Below are 19140 nucleotides of genomic sequence, written 5' to 3'. Positions count from 1 at the left end.
TATATACCCTCTGCTAGCAATTTTCTATTTCTAGCTTTATGGCGAAATTAATTATAGCGAGAGTTCCGGCACATTGTCGCGGTTGTCGTCGCCGTGATGTTCCGCATTAAATACAAAAGCCATATACATGAGCGACCCATACCCTGTGGGTGCGGGAAAAAGCACGTAACAGTGAGCCGAAAAGGATGGCGGCTTGACGGCCATTATTTTCCACGCGCTCAATATTCGGGTTAGTTAATTATAGGTCACGTAATGAAACGCGAATTGGAAGGAGAGAACGCGTCTTCTGCTCTAACCCTGCCGTAACTGTGAATGACTGTGCGCGGCTGACGCTTATGGGGCCCGCGTGCCATATCTAATTGTTGGCAATCAATGGTGGGTGCAATGATAAAGGGCGACGAGGGATGGCTGCTAACTTCATGCGCGCTGTCTTCCTTGCCGGGCTGTCTTTCCGCGCTCCTAGTGTTGCAGAGTTAAGAAACAGAGGTCATCGCAGATCACTCACAGAGGCCGTCAGTAGTGAACATAAAAATAGGCAGATAATGATGATGAATCTAATTTTCAGAGTTGCGGTGAATCGCGCGGCTGTACGAACGTTCGCCTCCGCTGCCGGCGTTCTTCACAATGCTTGCATTGTGAAAGCGAGTGCTCGGGGTCATCCAGTGAGGTATTTACAGGTTTACATGGTCCGTGCTTACTATGTCCACTATGCTTACTATTTTGATTTTAGGTGAATGTTTACTACAATTTATATGGCCACTATAACTAACGTATAGACTCGTGTAAGGGCCACACTTTTCTGTCGCGATTTTGATGAGCCTTTCATGGGACCGGGCCATTTGACCTCCTTTTTCCAACTACGAGTATGAAATCCGCCGTAAACCTCCGCGATCACCTCCTCTCGACATCCAGTAGCGACGCGCGAAAGTATGCTGCGCGCGACAACTCGCTGTTGAGCCCGATCAGAATCAGCGCACGGAACGCGATTGCTTCTCGGTCGGATGTCTTTTTATATATATATATATATATATATATATATATATATATATATATATATATATATATATATATTGGCTGTCAAGTTATGGATGCGGCCCTTACACGGGTGCGATCCTTACACGGTTTCACACGGTAAGAATCTTCCTTCGTGTAATTGTCTTCTACTTCGCTATTACTAATACTGCTTCGCCTTCCCGGCCAAACTACACTCTTTTATTTTTTTAGTACTTTGAGTCCGAGTATAAGCGCTGCTGCGCATGACTTCTAGACTTCTATTTATTCTGATTTTGAGTGAATCCGGCTTGGCATCATTTCAGTTACTGAGCGAATTCTATATACAAGGTGTTTCAGCGAACAGTTTGCAAAATTTTTAAACGTGGCCTGAGGCAGATAGTACAATTCTAGTTCATGAGCTCGTCTACTCGAAGAGGCGGGCAGTACTTTGACAAAAATTGCAATGCATAATCGACTAATTAACAAAATTAACCAATTAAGTTTTTAGCTAATTACCTTATGGCCCATGTTGCAATTTACAAATCCTAGCCGTGGACTGCGGATCCACTTTGAACTAAATCTCTGGCTGACACCAGTATGGTATGGTATGATAAAACTCCCTCGGAACGCGCGTCGGCACGTAGCGGGCCGCTCCCACGTCGGTACAGAAAGGCCCAGCCTCTCCGCTGCGTCGCGGGCCCGATGGACACCAGTGTCGAGATATTAATTCTCTAACTTTGCGGAGAAATACATTGGCGTGCCGGTCACTTTCTCAATAAAACGTCGTTTTATGCATCAAAGCACAAAAGTATGAAAACAACAAATTATGGGATTTTACGTGCCAAAACCACGATCTGATTATGAGGCACGCCGTAGTGGAGGACTATGGAATAATTTAGACCATCTGGGGTTCTCTAACGTGCACCTAAATCTAAGTATACGGGTGTTCTAGCATTTCGCCCCATCGAAATGCAGCCGCCGTGGCCGTGATTTGATCCCGCGACCTCATGCTTAGCAGTCCAACACAATAGCCACTAAACAACCACGGAGGGTGAGCGCAAAAGTAACTAGAACGCCAATGCTTTCTCCGCAATGTTCGGGAATTAATATCTCGAAACTGGTGCCATCCTGAGAATTAGTTCCTAGTGCATCCGCCTTGCGAATTCCACGGATAGAATTTGTAAATTGCAGCACGGGAAATAAGTTAATATGTTAAAAACCTAATTGGTGATTTTTTAAATTAGTCGATTATGCATTTCAATTTTTTGTGCACGTATTGTCCACCTCTTCGAGTAGACCAGCTCATGAACTAGAATTGTGCTATCTGTCACAGGCAACCTTTAAACATTTTTTGAGAGTGTTTGCTGAAGCACCCCGTATTTCTGGCCTCTGCATGCAAGAGGCGATGTTTCCATCCCTAATGCGTAAATGTTGTAAATAATTAGAAGAGCTTTTTTTTTCTTTTATTTTGTCGCCAGTCGTTAGCATTGCCTACTGGAAAGAGAATCAATATTGAGACACATATCACTCACGTGTTTTTCACACGCCCTTGATAGAAGACTCTTGCGAAGGGGTCACTGAAGTCTGTAGGTTTTTTTTTTTTTTTCGGAGTCAAAAAAGCACGCAAAGTAATTTGATGTAAGGTGAACATACATCAACATATTCATTCTCTAGGTATAGGCTATCCATTTAGTGGACTACCTCCTTCTCTTTAAAAAATATAATAAACTTTGTCCTTTGTATATATTTAAATATATTGTGTCTGTGCGAGTTCACAGCGGAAATTTAAAAAAAAATGTTAAAGCGAGGAAACACGGATGAGGTAGCCGCCGCTGGTGCTTCTAATGCGCGTGTCCTCCTATTGTCAGGATTTGCCGAAATAAAGCGTAAGTATAAATTAAAAGTAGTGCACGTCCGCGCCAAGAATAGTGCCGTAAGCTTTTAGCCATAACAAAAGTGAATGGGTGGGCGGAGGGGGGGGGGGGCTTAGCCCCCCCCCCCCCCCCCGTGAGAATTCCGGGGGGTGCTCGAGCCCCAGAGCCCCCCCGTAGTCGGCGCCTATGCACTGTTTCGTCACGCATGCGTTTTACGGGCACGTGAAATTACCGCCGATGCGGACGCAAACATACTTTGAAAAGTTCTCCACGAGCTGTTGTCCAATGAGCTTAAAAGCTTCCAGCTGGATATCCTTTCAGCAAGTCTTCAAACCTTGTGAACTACTATTGCTACACAAGGCATATTCACTATGAAAATGGACAGCTAACAAAAATAGAAGAGGACTCTCAAGTTGCGGATACAAGTAAATACTTGACGCAGCCATTCTCACACGTCTGCTTCACGAACAGCGGCTCAACTGCTTTGCCTTTTCCTGCTTCTCTCAGAATTTGGTGTTGAGCTGCTAAGCACGAGGTCGCGGGATCGAAACCCGGCCACGGCGGCAGCATTTCGATGGGGGCGAAAACAACCGTGTACTTAGATTTAGGTACTCGTTATTAAAGGACCCCAGGTGGTCCAAATTATTCCGGAGGCCCCCATTACGGCGTGCCTCAAATCACATCGTGGTTTTGGCACGTAAAACCCCATAATCCTTTTTGATCTAGCAGAATTATAGCCTTTGACAAAAAATTCCCTGTTAATTCCTGTTCCACATTATGGTCTCATTTCTAACAACCGTATTTCACCATCCATTGTGTTTCATTGTGTAGTTACGGTACGCGGACGTATGCTATAATTAATAAGCATACTATCATTGAAGAGTGCCTTACATTTTCTTTTTTTTTAGCATTTCTTGCGAATTTCGCACCTCTTTTCCGGGAGGTTCCGTTGGCGCCGGGCGATCCGAGAACACATAAGGAACTGCGTTGGGCTTCAATTTTTTCTTTCCATAGGCTTGCAATACTTTCGGCTAAAACTGATCGTTCGTAAATTGGAACTCAAACATGACAGTGATCTCTGAGTATACGCATGGTAAGAAGCAAATTTCTTCCATTTGAATTTGTTTGCACTCTTGAAAAGGAAGACGGCAGAAGCGTGCACATTTTTATTATACGTGTAACTAAAAGGAAACAACACTTACCTATTTATATATTGGGCTTCATGCCTTCGCAAGTGTAGGTAAACAAAGAAAAACAAAAAAAATGCTCGCCGTATTGAAACTTTGTAAAGATACAAGCAGCACGCAATAAAAACAAAAGAGTTCCTTGGCTTCACAAGTATCAGGCGCAAGGATCACACAAACACACACACACACACGCGCGCGCGCGCAGACACACACAATTACAAAATAGGAGTTACAGGCATTAACTTATAAATTACATACATTTGAAAACTAAAGCACACGCGAAAGCACAAGAAAGCTTTGTCACGACAGTAAGAGTCAACAAAAAAGTTCAGCGACTCACTATATGCACAGTTATAGGTGCTCTGTACTGAATTGAACGAAGAGTCCGGCTATGCAAAGAGCATTAAAATCTCTATGCAACTTCACCCACAAATATAAGGAAAGCTGTAAGATTCACCTCGCAAAGAACGACGTGCTTAGAAGAGGTGAAATCATTACTCCCGATGTAACGGCGATGTTATAGAGCCACTGCTCCGGCGCACGGCATTCCGTTCTCCTCGAGGGAAAGAAAATAATGCTAGCCCTTTATCTGACCTGCTGCTGCATTGAAACGCGCAGCAGCAAGGCATTTCCACCCTAGGAAACACACGTTCGAAGCGGCAGGGCGACTACCGCTTGGAATACGCATGGCGGGCGGGAGTAACTAAAAGCGCGCGAAAGCAAGTTTCGCGCCATTTTCACCTGACGGGGTAGTTTCGCGCGCCGCAGCCATTCAGCGTGGCGGATGCGCTGGCTCCGCGAAAGAAGGTGCGAAAAAGAGGAGGTTGACGGCTCCGGTGAGAGCGTTGCGGCGTAGATCAAAGAACGCCGCTACTTTCCAACATCAAGGAGTTTTAGGTGGGTGCCGCGGTGCTTTTTGATAGACCGTCGTGTAGTCACGATGATGATGATGATGATGATGATGATTTATTGGCATCCCCTTTGAAACGGGGTGGCGACAAATAGTCACCTAGCCTGCTTGATTTAATCAGGTATACTACACATGTTCTTTATCTAGCATTTTTGTATACCTCTCATTATCTTTCTTTTTCAAAAATTTAGCTTGTACCGCTGCCTATGATTTTAAGAGATCAGGTCGTATCCATCTTTTCCCTGCTTTTTTTCCACCAGTACTCTAATCGTCTCTTGCTGATCTCTACGGCTGATCTGTTTATGTTTCCTTCCACTTTAAACCCAAGCGCTTCTGGGAGTTGCACGTTACCTACGGTTCTCACTGGGTGGATCCCGTCGCATTCCATTAGGATGTGCTGAGTGGTCTCTGGATCTTTACTGCAGCATACACATGTCTCATCTAGTTCCGAATATTTGTTCCGATATGTTTTCGTCCTTAGGCAACCGGCTCGAGCCTCAAATAGCAAGGCACTGCCCTTTGTGTTATCGTACAGATTTTCCCTTCTAATTTCTTTCTTCTCATTCTTGTAAATCTCCATTGTCCTTTTCATTTCCATTCTTTGCATCCAATTCACGGTCTCTATTTCTCTCACTTTCTTTCTGATGACCCCTGGTTGTCTATTTGCAGTTTCGATTATCCTGTACTTGGTTGCCAACTTCCTTGACCTCTTCCTCCATTCTGTGTCCACGCTTTTCATGTAGAGATACTTGTGCACTTTAGCCGCCCATTTATTTTCATCCATGTTCCTGAGCCTTTCTTCAAAACTAATTTTGCTTTGTGCTTCTCTGACTTCAAAAGAGGCCCAACCCATGTCTCCATGCACTGCCTCATTTGTCGTATTACCGTGTGCTCCCAGAGCCAACCGGCCTACTGATCTTTGGTTAACTTCCAAACCCGCCAATATATCCGATTTTAAGCATATAATGGCATTTGCGAATGTTAGCGCTGGCACCATTACTCCTTTCCAGATTCCACGCACCACCTCATACTTATTGTGGCCACACAGTGCTCTGTGTTTCATTAATGCTGCATTCCGCTTCCCCTTTATTTTCAGATTATCTTGGTGGTCGCTTGAGTAATTCTTTCCTTCGTTTATGTGTACGCCGAGGTACTTATATTGCTTCACTATGGGTATTACTTGCTGTTGAATTGACACCACGAAGTTACTCGTGTGTTCATTAAAGATCATAATCCCTGATTTCTCTGTGCTAAACTTAAGGCCTAGATTTGTCGCTGCGTTCCCACAGATATTCGCAAGTATCTGTAAATCTTTTTTATTGTCCGCTAGTAGCACAATGCCGTCTGCGTACATCAATCCAGGGACCTTCTGTTGCACCATTTGTCCATTACGCATGTAGGATAAATCAAAACCTAATTTGCTGTCTTCCAGTCGTCTTTCTATGTCGTTGACGTAAAGCGTGAACAACAATGGTGACAGAGGGCATCCTTGCTTCAATCCTTGGTGAATTCCCACCATTTCATTTCCTTTTCGGCCTTCCCATGCCACTTGTACTTGGTTGTCTCGATATATCTCCCTCAGCAGCTCCACGAAATCGTCATCCATGCCTTCGTATTGAAGAATATCCCACGAAGGCATGGATGACGATTTCGTCATCACAAGGGGGCTCAAGGGGGCTCAGGGGCGGCGCCAGAGGGGGGTACGGGGGGCGGCAGCCCCCCCCCCCCCCAAAAAAAAAAAATTGTCGCCTGCCCCCCCCCCCCCCCCCCCCCCAAGAACGCCGACGAGCTGACCCAAGGTAGGCAGTATGAGACAAAATGTCACTTTTGATGTCTTACAACTTGGAGGCAGATGCATGAGAGCAGCGCTGCTTACAATGGACGGCCTTGTTTAGCATAACAATTTATTGTGCAAAATTTCTGGTAAGAAGTAATTACCCTCTCGCTTGTGATAGAATAGGCGCTTGAAATACAGCGCGAACTGCCGCAATAAGATATAAATTGTTCCAACGGTTCTAAATAGATTTAAAGATAGGTTACTCTTCTTCGTTGTTCGGTCTGCTTGCGTGAACCGGCAAGTTCGTGCCTCGGATGCAATGCGCACTTTTTCAGGCGCCTTCCGCTCACAGGCCTCTTCGACAGAGAATAAGCTTCGCCCTGCTGAGGTCGCATAATCGCGAGTGCTGTGTAACCGAAGGCAGCGCACGTATACCACGCGGGACACACGTGTCGTCTTTATGCGGCGCATAAGCGGCAGAACACAGCAAACAGTGTCGGCTCGTAACATACATGTTCACATATGGAGACGGTTTCAATACCTTTTTATGCGAACTCCGCTCGGCTACTGGGCAGAGTTGAACCTTGACCATGCGGAGATCCCAGTCACATCGCCGAAGTGCATAAACTATAGCGTTCCACGAACTGCACAAGCTATAGGTGTTTTCGCCGTGACGATACCGGAATTGTCATCATCTTGCGAGTGCACGTTTTGGTGCCTTCGAAGATTGAAGACTTGTCTTCGCAGCAAGATGACGAATAACTGTCTGAGCGGCCTAGCTGGGCTTGCGGTCGAACTATCTCTTGCCAATGAGATTCAGCGTGTTCTCGGCATGCTTGATGCTGCGCACAGTAATCGACGTATACGTCTGCACTAGTATGCCGGTATAATGATACCCCATCGTATCTCTGCGGCGCTTTCGCGGGAAAATTGTGCGGGCACGGGCGTAGGACCCAAACATACACCGGTATCAGAACACCCGCTTCACCGTCGAATAAATCTCGGCTATGTTTTGTCTTTTACTGTCACAGCGCAGGCACTAACATCTGTGGTTGTGCCGAAACCTTCGAGCACTTCATCTGTCCCCATCATCGCTTTGAAAGACACTCCATAGGGTGCTGTCCGTGGCGACGTCTGTGCCCTATAGCTAGTGTAGTGAACAGTGCTAATATTTGCGTTTGTGAAATCTGCTGTAGTGTATGGCCAAAATTGACACTGACTGACATACCTACTGCGTCCTCTATTTTTGCAGTTCTCTCCTCTCTTCTATTTGCTTTTGTTATTTCCCGTATATCTTCTTGTTATTATTTTCTTATTTCCAGCGTTTAGAAACACCAGCCGGCGCCACAAGGGTGTTTATCTTTTCTTTTTTTTTTCTTTTTTTTTTGTAATCTAGCGCGCCTTTACCAAAGTTGGAATTGATATGCACATTGCTTAGTGGTGTTCTCTCTCCTGCTGTGAAATTACTCTTTGAAGCTATATTGTGATCCAGATAACTATTGTTACCTTGTTGCTGCTGGGTACCTGGTTTTTTTTGTTACTCAATACAGATTTTATGTGTGTACTGTACGATGTACTATACAAATTTTAATTTTCTTAGCAAGAGCAATGCTGTGTAAATGTGCTAATTTTTAATTTATATCTTACTGAGTTGCTGGAATAGCTTATTCAGACTGATGTAATAGAGCATGCAAGGGCCGATTTTTCCAGCCCGGGCACGGCCCGGGCCCGTTTTTACGTTGGGCTGCCCGCCCGAGCCCGACCAAAAGTTTTATGGCGAGACCCGGGCCCGGCCCGGGCCCGAAAATAATCTGCGTTACCCGCCCGGCCCGGCCCACCACCCCGTTACCTTAGGCCCGTGCCAGGCCCGAGCCCGGCTCGAAACCGGCCCGAACCCGGCCCGAGACCGGAAAAGATCACCGAGCGGCATTTAAAAAAATACAAGAGAATGAAAGAAATTTATTCTTAAGGAATAAATACATGTCGTATGCAGTTATGAACACCATATGAGTGAACTGAATGCAAATACCAGCGCGCGAATATATATATATTCATTTCTTTCTTTTAGACAATACAGATTTTTATCAAAACAGTAATGAACGAAGCGAATGTGGCGTTTTCGCAGACGAGTTCCTAGATGAGGTGGACATTACCGCTAATAACGTGAGCTCGGAAGACTAATTAGGAAACATTTATTGATTATTTTTTTTACTCGTGCCTTGGTAACAGTTGTCTAAATGTCAAATTAGGAGGCAGTGACATTTTCATGCATACCCATCTTAAATTTTAACGACCTTGAAAATCGCACCTCATTCGAAATATTCAAAAAGTGCACGAAGTTTGAATGATAGCATGACGTGGCAAATCCTAAGCCGACTATGTAGTAGTTTTACTAGACATTGGTCGAGTGAGCCGAACGGCACTCTCCCGCTGAGGCTCCGCGTGTGGAAAAATAGTGCGAGGGCGCTGCGAGCGAACTGGATTGGGGCGGAGACGCGCTCCGCGGCATATTCAACGTAGTACTTTCGCTGCGGGCGCTGAGGCCGATTGCGCATAGTACGCTCTTGAAATAGCGCTTTATTTCAACTGCAAATTTATGTTTACACCATTTTGTCAAACATATATATTTGAGGCATGGATTATACAACGCGACGTCTTCAATTTTGCTGTTGTTGACAAGCGCGTCGTCTGCTAGCGAGCGGGAGTTTTTCTCGCAGAACGTCTGTGCAGTACGTTTTGTTTTATGTTTTAGTTGCTTTGGTGCGCCCATGACTCTCGACGGCCGGTACCAAATGTAGTTTTAGGCAGGTGAACTGCTGTTTTTACCACTGTCTTCTAAATGCAACTGGTATATCTACAACATGAAGCTACGTAAGAAACTTATATTATTGTTATCGTGTCATTTTACGCCCGCTTGTTGGTGGATATTTATCAGGGACAATGATCGAAGAAAACAATATTAGAGTAAAATAAACCAGGTTTATTAACTGCGTGGTGCGAAGATTGACGAATGTATTTCTAGGTAATTAAATCAACGGCTGCGTAGACATATATATTCACGATACATGTGTAAGGGAAGAAATAACAAACATTGTAAATGCACTAATTGAAAAAGTGAGAACACCCGACCGGGGGGAATAAGCGCACGTGTTCCTTTAACAAACACACTTATTAGTTAATACTGCACAGAAAACTCTCATTCGCTGAAATATTATGCATATCAGGCAAAACCAATATATATATATATATATATATATATATATATATATATATATAGGGAAGTGTTATTGATCTACTGTACCACGCCGAATAGTCGTTTCCGTTCGAGTGTAACGCATCACAGCACTATTGCTGTCTCAAAGGTGAGTGACCGAGGCAAGTGCGGACTGTTATTCCGAATGATTGTGCTGCCGGGGAGTCGTGGCTGTTGTGCAGAGGCGCAGTTCCCGAGAGAATGAACGCACGGGTGTTAATAAGTCCTGCTTAACAAGTTCCTAGCTGTCATTCAATATAAACGCCCCGTTTTGGCGCAGCCTGTAAATCTGCTAACTTGATTCAGACAAGGAATGTTTGCAACCCATTAAAACTGGGTGCCCCATGTGGTGAGTGAAATAACTTTATTGTAGGTCCGACGAGGACGCGAACTCGTCGCGCACCCGGCATGTCCCACGTCGGGACCGGGCCAGGTCTAGCCCACCGTCGCGGGCTTGCCGGACAGCCAGGGCTTGCTTGTCTAGAGCGGGGCTACGCAGTGACAGTGACAAGAACGTTTATTGGTCCTGAGAAACTGGCCAGGGCTCCCTCAGGTCAAGTCGGTGGCTCCGCCCACGATGGCACCGGGAGGCGAAATCCCGTTGCGATGCCGTGGGCCCTCTGGACTGCCTGGAGTTGGATGTGGTGGTGGTCGCTTCTTAGGAACTCCTCCCACTGTTCCTTTGTGGCAAGTATAGAGTTTTCTATGGCTGGGCACAGCCAGAGCATGTGATCGAAAGAGCATGAGTCGGCTCCGCATTTGGGGCACGACTGCGGGAAGTGCGGGTCTATCCTGCTAAGGGACCGCGGAGTGGGGTACGTGCGGGTTTGTAACATTCTGAGCGTGCTAGCTTGTGGTTTATTTAGTTTTGGGTGAGGAGGAGAGAACCACCTCCTTTCCAAGCGGTAGTGTGAGACGATCTCGTGAAAGGTGCACAATGGGTCTTTCTGGATGCTAGCCTCGTTACGAGGAGGGCCGTTGACGGCTGCGCGGGTTGTGAAATCGCGCGCCAGCCGGTGAGCCCGGTTCGTTGGGGTTGCAGCCGTGCGGTTGGACGCCAAGGGTCTGCCTCTGGGCTGGATCTTGGGTCTTTCTAAGTGTTTAATTCTTTCCTCTATCCTGCAATATAGCTCCATAATTCGCTTTTCGATGGAAGCTAGTCTGGCAGTTAGCTTGCCTCTGATGTGCTTAGTTGTGGCGGCTGGCCCGACGGCACCGGCATCAGTCGGGGTCTCATCCGGGTCCGCCATTTCCTCCTCCTCGTCCCCTTCCGTCTCGCTGACTGGTTCGGGGTTGGGGGCTTTGCGTTTAACTTTACCCACTAGCGGGCGTGCTTCTCCGATTGTGACCACATCGCGATTTGTGATTTGCGCCTTAACGCTGTTGAGTGCCTCGCGGAGCTCGTTAAGTTCTCTCCTGAGCTGCTGATTTTCCGCCTCGAGTGCCTAACAGCGGGAACCGCATGCATGCTCTGGCTGTGCCTTACCGACCGCCTTCTGCCTTGATGTACTGGGCGATGATCCAGTACCCTTGACCTTGTCGGGCCAGGTGCATGGTCTGCTTCGCCGAGCGAGAACGGAACCTGGATCGGGATCTGGACGTCGTCCCTAGGCCGATTGTTGAGCCAGAACGCCTCCTGGAGCGGGAGCGTCCCCTGGAGCGTGAGCGCCCCTTGGAGCGGGAATGCCCACCTGATCGCGAGCGTTCTCGCGTCGCCGAGCCGCCGAATGCGGTCGCGGATGTTGTCGAGCCCCTCCTTATGTAGGTGCCGCTGACGTCAATGTCGTCTCCTCCGGCAATCTGCGCAACTCGCTCTCTCTGCCGTCGCCTTCTGCGCCGACGCCTTACGATGTATGGGATCTGGTAACGCTGTTCGCACGCGCGATCCCCAGCGACGTGGGGGCCACCGCATGCCTCGTACTTGGGCGGGCATTGGTGCTTCTCCTCATCATTGTTTGAAGTTTTGATCTTTCCGCAGCCGCGGCACTTGTTCCTTTCCTCTTCGCTTTTAAAACAGACGCGGCTCGGTGACCCACTTGTCCACATGCGTAGCATACGTCCACCTGCCGCTTGAATAATGAGCACTGAACGAGGGCGGCGCCACACAATACAGTGTTTGGCACCCGCATGCCATCGAAGAGAAAGACAACTACCTGCGTGCTTTTGATTCTTCTGACTTCCCGAGCCGTTGGATTTCTGGGGTTCACAATCAATCGCGTCAGGGTTGCATCGTCCAGAGAGAGGTCGATGTTCCTAATCACACCTTTGCACGTTCCTTCGGGAGCGGCGACGTACTCCGATACTTCAAAGGCGCCGAGCTTCGTGTGAATTTTGCGGACCTTTACGTACGCCTTCACGTTTTCATCGTGAGGGGTAGAGATGATCACAATGTTCTGTACCTTGTTCGGGCACACGGTGTCCTCACTGGATTGCTCCTCCGTCAGGGCCGCCGCCATGGCCAGAGCTCGGGCGAGTAGTATGATGTCAGCTTTGGATACATCGAGGCCTCCCTTGGGGCGTACGATGACCTTGACCTGATCTCTGGGTAGCTGCGGAAGTCTCGAGGCTTCCGTAATCTTCTTCATGAGGCTCTTTGCCGGCGGTTTGGCCGTGCGGCTGCCAACCGGCGTGTTCTGGGTGCTGGGTAATCCGCCATGTGGCGGCGTGCTCGTTGGTTGCTTGCGTCTGCCCCCGAAGGCGGTTTTCCATCCCGGTTCGTCAAGGTCTTCGGGATTGATTTCCATTCCCTCGACGGCCACAGTCGCAGGCATGGCTTCCCGATGCTTAGTAGTTGTGCGCAGGCCAAGGCCTACCCTCGTTGACGCGCCGAGAGTTGGCCGAGCCCGTTAGGGTTGGCACCCTCGTGGCGTAGCCAGAGCTTCAAAGTCCCACAAATAGAAGAAAAGTCCACGCACCGATAAAGGTACACTATCGGCGGAGTCCTGGGAACTTGCCGCTTCAGAAAAGGTATAGCTTTCCGTGGGTCCTACTGTAGGAACGGTTGAAAACGTTGAGAAAAGCGGGAGCCGATGTGGTAGAGGTAGAGGTAGAGCCTTGGAGTTATTGGCACATACCCACTCTGGGGGATTGGCCAAGAACCGATGTGAGCACATGGTATGGTATGGTATGGTATGCCTTATCTGTGAGCACATCCGCACTGCTCGGCGCCTTCTTCTTCCCGGGGCTACGCACACTTATCTTCTTCAACGAACGCAACAGATCTGCAAATATCTCTACGTGTATGTGAGACATGCCGTTCCTTTTATTGTTTCATTATGGTCGTTATTCGTTATTAGTGCACCGGATAACTGAGAGCAGCCGTTTATAATATACAAGCTGCTGAGTTGAGCGGTCATACATTTGGGAACGACATTACATTTATGCATGAAATATAGGATAAGCGTAACATGTTTTTCTCGGAAATTAGACTCGAGAATAATTTATTTTGTTTACACCCCTAGAAAAAGCCGAACAACGCAGCCACCTGCTTTTATTTTTTTATTTTTTTATTATTTAAAGAAGCTTTTCGGTTTTACGTGGCAAAACCACGATATGATTGAGGCACCCGGTTTAGTTTTTACCACCTGGGGTTCTTAACGTACACCTAAATAGAAGTACACGAGTCTTTTTCCATTTCATTCCGATCGAATTCTGCGACCTGGATTCAACCCGCGAGCAACGCCGTATCCACTATATAGCCACTACCGCGCAGGCTTTCTTTCTTTTCTTTTTAGAAGTATCGACTGGAAAAATCTTCCACGTACGGCTTACGGCCAAAGATTAGCATAAAGAATGACAAACTAAAACCGTTTTCGGCGCTCGTCCGACCGCAATGAATGACCCTGTACCAATTACTTCGCATTCTGTTACGCGAGGAAGGCGAAAACTTGAATGGAATGTTGCGCTGCAGTTTACTCTTTTTTTTTTTTTCATCTATAACAATGCTTCCCGTAAATCTGAGTACAAGGCGCCGGATGGGGCAGATATGGTTTTTCCTCGTTTGAAGCGGCAAGCAGGAAGGTTCCATAAGTTTCTTCGTCTGCGTTTCGCAAGAAATACTGACGGAAAACTATATGCACAACAATACACATGAGAGATACATGCTGCTTGCAGAACGAGAAAAATATTTGTTCTCGAAAGGGAACCGTACAATAACATAGCAGAAGGAAAGCCGACACTGCAGCCGCATTAATGCACGCGTAATCACCGAGTGGCATTAAAATATAAAATAAAATAAAGAAGAGGTAGGAATTTATTCTTAAGGCATAAATACATGCCATATGCAATTATGAACACCATTTGAGCGGTCTTAACGCAAATACCAGCGCGCGAAGTATAGTATATACGAATGACCCTGCCGAGCAGTATCGCCAGCAGTTTCCAACGGCGCGACCTTCATGCGGCCCAATGGATGGATGAGGCTGAACCCTTTAAATCGGGCGGTGGCATATGCGCCACCTAGCCATGACTATTAACATATTTTGTACTTTGTGGTGGGTGAAATTTCACCCCTGCCTTGATTTTAGCCACCAATCAGATAACCTCCGTTTGGTTATTTCTACCCGCTTAAAGTCTATTTTGCCTTCACTGTCCCTAAACCCCAATGCTTTGAAAAAATCAGCCCCGTTGCTTTTCACTGTAGGGCTAAGCCCTTTACAGAAAAATGTCACAGTTTCGCCCTAAGGGCGAAGCAATGAATGCGATAGCAACACAGCAATGTCATACGAAGTAAGGTGAGCGGCTTTGGTAGCAATATGAATTGTAGTAAACATGAGCTGATTAAGTAAGCAGGTGTGCTGCGGCGTAAGTAGACCGACATGAAGAGAGACTCGATGACCACGAGAAGGCGCGTGTGAAACGGTGGTGTTGATGAGAAGCGCTTCCCGTGGGCAGCGCGCGCGAAGGGACACACCTGTAGCGCTGCACTGCCGATCCGGGCAGCATTGCATATGTGTAGCGTGCGTTGGAAAATGTGGACCGACTATGACTAACTGAATGAACAAGCGTGGTGTGAGCGCGCACAAACAAACATGAACAAATCACAGTAAATGACTGCAGACAACGACTGCAAAAACGCTGGCAGCAAGCGCATACGCCGCAGCGGGCGAAGGTACGTGCGGTCTATCGCTTCAACGGAAACTGAGCGGCGAATGCACAGCGCATACAAAGGTCAGATACGTGTGGAGATAAGAGACGGTGCGGGCGAGCGACGAGCGCGGTTGTTGGCAGAGTAGAAGTGCGCCCCCCCCCCCCCCCCCCGCTCCCTCCGGCGCTGGCTTCCCGCTTCCTTGCTTGCGCGTGGGAGATTGAGTGCGTTCGCTCTCCGTGATAGCGCGCGTCCCCGCACGCTTCCGCTCGGGCATACGGCGCGCGGCGACGGCAGAAATCCGCTTGAAGTGTCCATATAATTGCTATCGCAATAAAAGTATGAGGTGTTCAGCCGTTTCCTCTTCTTCTCCACACGCACCGCACAACGTGTCTATACCTCGGTACTTGACTCGGTACATCTTAGTCCGCAATACTCCCGTCCTGGCTTCAAACAACAAAGAGCTTGCCCTAGAATTATCATAGATATTTGCTTTCGCAATTTCTTGCTTGAAAGTTCTGTATGTTCCCAGTGCTGATTTCGTTTGCATCCCTGTTTTCCGCAGACCCCTCTCTGTTTCTTTAACCTTTTTCTTAACCGCTGTTTCCTGGTTTGCACCCCTCCTGCAGTCCAAATATTTGATTGACAATTTTCTGGTCAGCTTCCGCCATTTTGTGTCAACATTCGATCCTCATGTACAAATAACTGAACCTGTTCGTCTGCTATTCGGCGTTCGAATGTGTGCGCCTGCTCTTCTGTAGCGGGCTGCTAGCATATGTGACAATTTCTTACGACGACAACAGCTAGTATGTCAAAATTGTTTAACTGTGCTCATTGTAGTGGTATGTAATAACACGTAAAACAGTACACGAATTCTTTCTAGGTTTGCTATTATGCGGCAATTTCGCACCGCTCCACACAAGAAAAAAAGAACTCACTGACGGAGTGATTGTTTACGTGTTTGTTCGGCCCGTCAAATATGCATCGCAAAGCTTTTACAAAACTGTGAAAACTGATGCTAGAGTCCTTGCTTTGTTCTGATTTACATGATGGCACACAGCAATATACCACAATGTGATCGTTTACGTTATCCCATCGGTAATTAACTCAAGCAAGCTCCATGTAGCTACGGTGGCTGTAATGTAGCTAAGGCTGAAGTTACATGCCTTCTGCAGCGTCTGCAGAATCACGCAGTTTGTGTGTGGTCTGCGTGATTCCTTTAAATGTCCTTGTTCATATCAAGTTCTTTATTATTGTATTTCTTTATTAGGCAATTGTATTATTAGTCCATTGTACTATATTTTATCCTATGAATCATCTGGTAATCAGATTTTTTTCCTCTACTGCGAAGGCAACGGGAGGAAATGTTATCGTCTGGCGGCTGTACTCATTGTTTTCCTTTCTTGCACCGCTCTTCCTACTGTACCTCGTGATTGAAATGAGAAGCAATCATTCGAAAATTTTGTTTTCTTTTTTATTTTCGTGAATTTATGCATTTACAAATAATGTAAACGATCTGGGGCTGCCGAAATAGCGGCACGAGCGCTGAAACAGATCGCAGAAGCAGACGACAGCGAACAGGTTATAACTAGCGCCACTCTGCTCGTACGTTCTACCCTAGCGGCAAAAGGTGTGAACTAGACTAGGCGTGCTGGAGCAGGGAGATCTGTGCAAGTCTGTAGTTCAGTAAGTCGTGCCTACAGTGTACTAGTACACTGTAGTCGTGCCCTTGCATACCACAGTGCAGCAGCGCCACATTTCCCTCTAGGTGTTATAGTGTGAAACTCTATGTTGAAAAAGGAAAGCTGGAAGCCAAGTCTGCTCCTCTCTAATTTTTCCTCTAATCCTTGTAAATACAGCATGATGATGATGATGATGATGATGATGATGATGATGATGATTATTGGCATCCCCTTTGAAACGGGGTGGCGACAAATAGTCACCTAGCCTGCTTGATTTAATCAGGTATACTACACATGTTCTTTAGCATTTTTGTATACCTCTCATTATCTTTCTTTTTCAAAAATTTAGCTTGTACCGCTGCCTATGATTTTAAGAGATCAGGTCGTATCCATCTTTTCCCTGCTTTTTTTCCACCAGTACTCTAATCGTCTCTTGCTGATCTCTACGGCTGATCTGTTTATGTTTCCTTCCACTTTAAACCCAAGCGCTACTGGGAGTTGCACGTTACCTACGGTTCTCGCTGGGTGGAACCGGCGCATTCCATTAGGATGTGCTGAGTGGTCTCTGGATCTTTACTGCAGCATACACATGTCTCATCTAGTTCCGAATATTTGTTCCGATATGTTTTCGTCCTTAGGCAACTGGCTCGAGCCTCAAATAGCAAGGCACTGCCCTTTGTGTTATCGTACAGATTTTTCCTTCTAATTTCTTTCTTCTCATTCTTGTAAATCTCCATTGTCCTTTTCGTTTCCATTCTTTGCATCCAATTCACGGTCTCTATTTCTCTCACTTTCTTTCTGATGACCCCTGGTTGTCTATTTACAGTTTCGATTATCCTGTACTTTGTTGCCAACTTCCTTGACCTCTTCCTCCATTCTGTGTCCACGCTTTTCATGTAGAGATACTTGTGCACTTTAGCCGCCCATTTATTTTCATCCATGTTCCTGAGCCTTTCTTCAAAACTAATTTTGCTTTGTGCTTCTCTGACTTCAAAAGAGGCCCAACCCATGTCTCCATGCACTGCCTCATTTGTCGTATTACCGTGTGCTCCCAAAGCCAACCGGCCTACTGATCTTTGGTTAACTTCCAAGCCCGCCAATATATCCGATTTTAAGCATATAATGGCATTTGCGAATGCTAGCGCTGGCACCATTACTCCTTTCCAGATTCCACGCACCACCTCATACTTATTGTGGCCCCACAGTGCTCTGTGTTTCATTAATGCTGCATTCCGCTTCCCCTTTATTTTCAGATTATCTTGGTGGTTGCTTGAGTAATTCTTTCCTTCGTTTATTTGTACGCCAAGGTACTTATATTGCTTCACTATGGGTATTACTTGCTGTTGAATTGACACCACGAAGTTACTCGTGTGTTCATTAAAGATCATAATCCCTGATTTCTCTGTGCTAAACTTAAGGCCTAGATTTGTCGCTGCGTTCCCACAGATATTCGCAAGTATCTGTAAATCTTTTTTATTGTCCGCTAGTAGCACAATGTCGTCTGCGTACATCAATCCACGGACCTTCTGTTGCACCATTTGTCCATTACGCATGTAGGATAAATCAAAACCTAATTCGCTGTTTTCCAGTCGTCTTTCTATGCCCTTGACGTAAAGCGTGAACAACAATGGTGACGGAGGGCATCCTTGCTTCAATCCTTGGTGAATTCCCACCATTTCATTTCCTTTTCGGCCTTCCCATGCCACTTGTACTTGGTTGTCTCGATATATCTCCCTCAGCAGCTCCACGAAATCGTCATCTATGCCTTCGTATTGAAGAATATTCCACAACAATTCCCTGTCTACGTTGTCATAAGCTCCTTTAATATCTAGAAATGCTACCCATAAAGGTCTTTTCTGAGCTACCGAAATCTCTATGCACTGAGTTAGTACAAACATATTGTCTTCTAAGCGTCTGCCTGGCCTGAACCCATTCTGTAGTTCCCCCAATACACCGTTTTCCTCCACCCACTTCGACAGTTCTAATTTTATGACTTGCATTGCCATTCTATATATCACCGACGTTACTGTAACTGGCCTGTACGAGCTCGTCTTATCCTTATCTCCTTTGCCTTTGTAGATGAGATTCATCTTGCTTTCACGCCATCCAACGGGAATATTCTTTGTTCTAATCACTTGCTCTATGGCATTATTCAGCAGTACCTTGCTTTTTGGACCGAGGTTTTTGATTAGCTGTATTGGGATTTCATCGGGTCCTGCTGCCGTGTTGTTAGGGACATTTTCTGCTGCCTTTTACCAATAAAAGCTTTCTATGCTGAATTTTGATCTCTCAAGCCTCTCTGTTGTTGCTGGATCTGTTGTCTGAACTACGCTTTTTCTCGTACCGAAGTTATGCCTGATAACGTCTGTGATGTACCG

This window comes from Dermacentor silvarum, chromosome 8 (genome assembly GCF_013339745.2).
Source record: "Dermacentor silvarum isolate Dsil-2018 chromosome 8, BIME_Dsil_1.4, whole genome shotgun sequence".
Lineage (NCBI taxonomy): Eukaryota > Metazoa > Arthropoda > Arachnida > Ixodida > Ixodidae > Dermacentor > Dermacentor silvarum.
The sequence above is the reverse complement of the archived record's forward strand: the minus strand, read 5'-3'. Positions refer to the sequence as shown.